Genomic DNA, 6,486 nt, shown 5'->3' with positions numbered 1-6,486 from the left:
CGGACTCCCTCTTGGGAGGTCATTGTGAGGACTTAGCAATAATGATGCAAGTAAGGCACACAGCCCGGTGCCTGGTATGGAGGCATGTTTAAATGGGTGTGAGCCATCATTTTGAAGGGTAATTAATGCTTTATTGTCAATTTTTCCTCATTAAAAATCTTTTTAATAGAAAGAATGCCTAACCAAAGCAAACTCTTGATTAAGTCTTTCCATATGCTTCATGGGCAGCAAAATACTCAGAATGATCCGAAGATTGCTCTAGCCAAGAACCTGTCCAGCTGGGCCTCCATTGCGCTTCCCACCGCCAGCTTGCGGTGACCAATCACTCCAGGCCACTGGTCTGGGCGCAGCCCTCCACAGCCTCTCCCGGCGTGTGGTCATCCACCTGCAGTGACTCATTCTTGCAATAGGAGAGGGTGTCCAGCCGTTGCCACAGCCTGCAGCCCTACAGGGACCCTGCAGAGTGTGGTCCTCATGGCTGTTGTCCTGGCTGAGGCACCTGTACCCTGCTTGCCCCCCCATTTGTCCCAGGAGGAAAATGCTGTGAGTGATCGTCTACAGGCACTGGCTTTGCTCCGTCTCTGCAGGAGATTAAGTGACTGGGCCTCCATGGCTCTGATGTCATGTCAAATGTATGAACGTCTGGCCCAAAGCTTAATGTATTTCAGCCATCCTACATTCTCAGCTTTGCTGGGGCTGCAGATCCTCTGCTTAACAGAAAACAGTCATGGACCAGATGAAAGCAATCTTCCCGGACGGCACTTTCCTTGTCTTTTCCCAATCTCGAGAAAAAGTCCGCACCTCTCACCTTCACAGCTCCAGCAGAACCAGGGGAACCGGGCCATCTACTCGGACCTCACAGGGAATGATGCCCATTCCCTGAATTCTTCACTGGACAAAGAGGCCTCCCTCTTTCTGCCACATGCTGTGCAAACACAGGAAGTATGCAACAGCCAGGGGTGTGGGGAGCAGAGGCTGTTAAATGTGTTGGAGTTGCTGGGGGTCAGACACCCTGGACATTTGACGAATTAAAGCTGAGCTCTTACTCGGTGGCAGGAAACGTGCTATGTGCTGGATTTACGGCTGTGAGCGAGACACCAAGTACCATCCCTTGTGGGGTCTTAAAGTTTTCTCAGGAAGAGGCAGCTCATGGCAAACATAGCAAGGAGGGGTGCACGCTGCCAAGGAGAAGGGCAGAGTGTGAGAGAATACAAAACACAGGGCTGTATGGGGATGGATGGATGCAGCTTGGCAGGTTGTTAGAAGCTGCCCTAGAAAGTGAGATTTAGTCACACTCTGAAGGGTGATTAGGAGGGAGCTTGGTAAAGAAGCGTGCAGGAGAGCTTCATAGGCTGAGCTAGTAAACCATGGGACCGAGGGGAGCGGGTGGAAGCTTGCTGGATTCCAGGAACTAAGAGAAGTGCTGGGTGGCCGGTGCGCCAAGGCAGTGGGCAAAATGCCAGAGCATGTGTTGGCCTGAGTGTCATGTACAGGATCTTCAAGACTATCCTGCAAGGCAGGGGGGCCTCCAAGGTTTACAAAAGGGGTGAGAAGGTTAGATTTATCTTCCAGAAGATTATTTTGGCCAAATGGAGAATGGAATAGGGCCAGGCACGATCAGACCAGATTTAAACAAAAAGCTTTACAGCCGTGTCCATGGCAGCACTATTCACAACTGCCCAAAGGTAGGAAGAACCCACATGTCCGTCAACTGATGAACAGAGAGACGAAATGGGACAGTCACCCACACAACAGAACATTACTCAGACGTCGAAACGGAGTGGCGTGGGGGTACATGCTGCGATGCGGATGAAGGTCAGAATTGCTACGCTCTGTGAGAGGAGACAGACACAAATAGGCCACAGACGGTGGCGACTCCACCTGCAGGAGATATTCAGAATGGGCAAATCCATGGAGACAGTTGCCGCGGGCAGGGAGAGGGAGGGTTGCAGAGCATCTCCGCAGGTGGGTTTTCCACACTCAACAAGTGCCAAAGTGAAAGTGAAGTCGCTCAGTCGTGTCCGCCTCTTTGCGACCCCGTGGACTGTAACCCACCAGGTTTCTCCGTCCTTGGGATTTTCCAGGCAAGAATACTAGAGTGGGTTGCCATTTCCTCCTCCAGGAGATCTTCCCAACCCAGGGAATGAACTCGAGTCTCCCATATTGTAGGCAGATGCTTTACCGTCTGAGCCACCAGGAAAGTCCCTTAACAAATGCAGTGATAGAAAATTCTGGAGCCAGAAATGGTGATGGCTGTACAACATTGTGAATATAGAAATACAACTAAACTCCATACTTCTCCACCTACGGGACCAGTTTTCCCTGGGGCTGCACCAACAATGCTTCAGGCACACTGACTCTCCATCCCCCAGTCCAGGCCTGTCCGCTCATTGGGGGCAGAAATGGGGACACGGAACGGATCTCCTCTTTCCTTGCCTGACATCACCCCCACGTGTGGACATTCTCGTTAGTCACGTTGAGAGCACTCTTAGCATCACAGCATCCCAATGAACTCAGTGCCCCGGTGTTTACAGGACATGCTCCCTTCTATCACTGCATATCTTCTCCACTCAGCACTCCTTAAAGGAGACGTTGTTAACTGCATCTTACAGATCAGCAAATTGGGTTCAGAGAGGTTAATTAACTTGTTTAAAAATCCCACTGTGAGCAAATATCAGAACGAAAATTGGACTGCAATCTTTGGCCTCCAAGCCCAATGCTCTTCCCACGATATTACCACTTCCATTCTAGAAAAGCAGTCCTCCACATTTCCATCTCACCTGCACCCCAATAAAGTGAAAATTTTGTCTCCCTCACACAGCAAGATGAAGTGGCCCCAATTATTCACAAAAAGCAGCACTTTTGCCTGACTACACAGCATTCAGCATTAAAGCAGCCTACACATTCCATTGGGTTCTTAATTGGAAAACACTGCAAATATTTTCCAATTATTTTCTTTGTAAGGTCTCCAAGCTAGAGGCAAATCTCCCTAGGTTCATTGTAAGGCATTGTGTGTGTGCACGCACGTGGGTGAGTGTGTGTGTTCTGATGCTCTTAATCCTGAAAAGATCTGTCCTATTCCTGAGCACACCACAGGCCTATGATAAATGCTTGCTGATATGAAAATAAAATTCACATAAATTCACTTACATTTTACAAATAACCCTTGTTTAGGTCATGTAATACTTTGGCAATAACTAACTATCCAAATTTGAATCCAGAATGAATCAATAGGGACTTCCCTGGTGGTCCAGTGGTTAAGACTCTACGCTTCCACTGCAGGGGGCCCAGGTTTGATCCCTGGTCAGGGAACTAAGATCCCGTATGCCACGTGAGACAGCCTAAAATAATAATAATAATTTGTGAGTGCTAAGTCGTTTCAGTCATGTCCACCCGTATGCCACGTGAGACAGCCTAAAATAATAATAATAATTTGTGAGTGCTAAGTCGTTTCAGTCATGTCCAACTCTGTGTGACCCTATGGACTGTAGCCCGCCAGGATCCTCTGTCCATGGGATTCTCCAGGTAAGAAAACTAGGGTGGGTTTCCATGCCTTCTCCCAGGGGATCTTCAGGACCCAGGGTTTCCTGGGTTTTCAACATTGGCGGGCAGTTTCTTTGCCACTAGCTGCACTTTGGAAGCCATAATAATACTAATAAATAGACATGAATTCTAAAAAAAAGAAAACTAAAATGAATGAATATCTGTAAGCTTACCACCAACCTCAGAAAAGGTTCTTATTTACCTAGGGAAATTACTGGTCTCCACCCTAGACAAGGCTCAGTTCATCTCAGAGTGCCATACAGGACACGGCTGCATGCGGTACTAAAATCAGTGAAAGTGAAAGTTTTCAGTCATGTCCAACTCTTTGCCATCCCATGGACTATACAGTCCATGGAATTCTCCAGGCCAGAAAACTGGAGTGGGTAGCCGTTCCCTTTTCCAGGCGGTCTTTCCAACTCAGGGATCGAACACAGGTCTCCCACTTTGCAGGCGGATTCTTTACCAGCTAAGCCAAAAGGGAAGCCCAAGAATACTGGAATGCATAGCCTATTCCTCCTCCAGCAGATCTTCCTGACCCAGAAATCAAACCTGGGTCTCCTGCACTGCAGGCGGATTCTTTACCACCTGAGCTATGAGATCAAGCTGGACTGAGTTTTCTAATTTTACATAAATGGCTCCTGTCCTAGCTTCAAAAATGATGAAGGGGGAAGTGAGTGCTTCCAGGAGCAGGGGGTGCAAAGCCATTTGCCCCTTTGACCTCAACACCCTGTCTCTGGGAACTTGGCTCTTGGGGACCAGCTACAGGGATGATGCTGAAGCATCAAGGACAGACTGATCACCGGAGCAGCTGGACACGACTACTTGCTCAGAGTTATTACAAAAAGGGTCACAGTCAGAGAGGAGGAAAAAGCAACATAAACATGTAATTAAAAGAAAGATTTAAGGAAACCACAAAAATACCAAAGCTAAGTGAGCAGAAATGTATTGGGTTGCAAAGAAACTCCATGAAGTTCACACGTGCTAGTGATCTTGCCATGCATTCAGGGGGTCTTTCATTTCAAGAGCTGCACTGGCCATTTTGGAAAGAGGAGCCAATGGGCATCATTGGGGGTTTCCACTCAGCTCCACCAACAGGGAACTACAAGCATGGTTGCATTTGCCCTGAGCAAGTCATACTGGTTCTGTGATTCCATCTTCTCACCTACACAGAGGGTATAAGTGTTGCATAAGATTTTTGTAAGGATTAAGGAAGAAGAAACCTGTGAAAGTGCTTAGAATATTAACTGACTATAAATGTGAACAGACCAAAGTTCAAACCGAAGTGTTAGTCCCTCAGTCGTGTCCGACTCTTTGTGACCCCGTGGACTGTAGCCCATCAGGATCCTCTGTCCCTGGGATTCTCCAGGCAAGAATACTTGAGTGGGTAGTCATTCCTTCTCCAGGAAATCTTCAAGACCCAGGGATCAAACCTGGGTCTCTTGCATTACAGGTAGATTCTTTACCGTCTGAACCACCATGGAAGCCTTGGTGTGTATGGATAAAAGTGTGAGTGAAATGAAGTCAATCAGTTGTGTCCGAGTCTTTGCAACCCCATGGACTGTAGCCTACCATGCTCCTCTGTCGATGGGATTTTCCAGGCAAGAGTACTGGAGTGGGTTGCCATTTCCTTCTCCAGAGGATCTTCCCAACCCAGGGATTGAACCTGGGTCTCCCACATTGTAGGTAGATGCTTTACCATCCGAGTCACCAGGGAAGCGCTTGGCTATAAGAAGTATTTTGATTTAATTAAATAATATTAATTAACATTTTGACACTTTTCTATGTACCCAGGTTGTACAAAGAAAGAGCTTTTAACTAGTTCATCCTTCACAAAATAACTTTATGAGGAAAGAATGATTATTATGCCTCTTTTGGAAGAGGAAACTGACTTGCAGAGAATATCAGTAACTCACTGACTAAAGAGTCCTAAGCATGCAGCCTCAAGAGTCAGTGGGGTTTAATCCATGTTAGCTCAGTCATATCCGACTCTTTGCAACCCCATGGATGTTAGCCTACCAGCCTCCACGATCCATGGGATTTTCCAGGCAAGAATACTGGAGTGGGCTGCCATTTCCTTCTCCAGGGGATCTTCCCAACCCAGGGACCGAACCCAGGTCTCCTGCATTGCAGGCAGATGTTTTACCATCTGAGCCACTAGGGAAGCCCTAGTAACCACACAGTAATATAAATAATAAGGAAAAGGAGGAGGAGAAGCAGAGGGAAGCTTCACATATCGTCTCATTTGATCCCCATGAAAACCCTATGAGGTAGGTATTGTCAAAGCCCCATTTCACAGATGAGAACATTGAGGAGTAAAAGAAGATGGGGTCTTTAGATACCACAAACAGTTTACCAGGCCTGTTTGAAAAGCAGCACAGGCAAGTGAACAGGAAAGTGGACTTTAGAGCCAGACTTCCTGGGTTCAAATCCCAACTCTGACACTTCCTTGCTGCGTGACCTCAAGCAAAGCCACTTCACCGTCCTGTGCCTGTTTGCCCATCTGAATAATAAGGACAACAATAGCACCAACGTCACACGTGGTCGTGAGGATTAAACATGTGAATATGTGCTAAGTGCCTGCTCCTTCAAGTGTGATCTGCCCACCATCACTACTGCCCTTTCAGTGACACCTGAGAGCTTGTTAGAATTCTGGGGGCACCTTAGACCCCAGATTGGAGCCTAATCCTAGGAAATTTTTCTGCACACTGAGGCGAGCTCGGAGTGGTGCACAGGCTTCCCAGGTGGAGCTAGTGGTAAAGAACCCACCTGCCAAAGCAGGAGATGTAAGAGATATGGGTTGATCCTTGAGTCCAGAAGATCCCCTGGAGGAGGGCGTGGCAACCCACTCCCATCCTTGCCTGGAGAATCCCATGGACAGAGGAGCCTGGTTGGCTATGCCCCACAGGGCCACAAAGAGTTGGACACGATTGAAGGACTTAGCAC

General features: G+C 47.8%; 1 non-coding gene across 1 annotated transcript; it reads left to right on the top strand.

The window, feature by feature from the left end:
• Nucleotides 1-3,239: 3,239 nt before the first annotated feature.
• TRNAG-UCC (transfer RNA glycine (anticodon UCC)) lies at nucleotides 3,240-3,312 on the top strand. The gene has a single exon. It is a non-coding gene; the product is annotated as a tRNA-Gly (tRNA).
• The last annotated feature ends 3,174 nt before the right edge of the window (nucleotides 3,313-6,486 follow it).

Source organism: Budorcas taxicolor, chromosome 11 (genome assembly GCF_023091745.1).
Source record: "Budorcas taxicolor isolate Tak-1 chromosome 11, Takin1.1, whole genome shotgun sequence".
Classification (NCBI taxonomy): Eukaryota; Metazoa; Chordata; class Mammalia; order Artiodactyla; family Bovidae; genus Budorcas; species Budorcas taxicolor.
This window is presented reverse-complemented; position numbering and strand designations above follow the sequence as displayed.